Consider the following 409-nt stretch of genomic DNA (forward strand, 5'->3'; position numbering starts at 1 on the left):
AATATCTTAACGAAGATGAACGAAGGTCTTACAGGTTTGGAACAACACGAGGGTGAGTAATTAATGACAGTAATGACAGATTTGGGTGAACTAACCCTTTAATGCCGGTGTGTCTCTGAACCCGTTCAAGGTCATACTGAGTTCATTTCACAGAAGTAGACGCACCAAACTCTTTCAGTACCTTGGTCTGGCATATACAAATATGTGTAAAAAGCAGCCAAATATGTGACATTCAACAGTCGTAAATTAAAACCATGTTTTCATTTAATCATAAGCCTATAAATGCTAAACATGCTCCATATTAAACTGAAAAAAAATTTCAGACTAATGTTTTTCCAAAGCACGTCATTTTGTTAAATCATTCTTATGTAAATTACTGTATTAATTACTGTAAAAATAGTAAAAATAC

At 33.3% G+C, this 409-nt stretch overlaps 1 protein-coding gene across 1 annotated transcript in view; it reads left to right on the top strand.

Moving 5' to 3' along the window:
• The window catches only part of LOC107738388 (probable phospholipid-transporting ATPase IIA), a 47,088-nt gene that overhangs the window by 24,167 nt on the left and 22,512 nt on the right, over positions 1-409 (top strand). The gene's annotated exons all lie outside the window — the stretch shown is intronic.

This window comes from Sinocyclocheilus rhinocerous, unplaced genomic scaffold (genome assembly GCF_001515625.1).
Source record: "Sinocyclocheilus rhinocerous isolate Xijiao unplaced genomic scaffold, SAMN03320098_v1.1 scaffold2716, whole genome shotgun sequence".
NCBI classification, from domain to species: Eukaryota; Metazoa; Chordata; class Actinopteri; order Cypriniformes; family Cyprinidae; genus Sinocyclocheilus; species Sinocyclocheilus rhinocerous.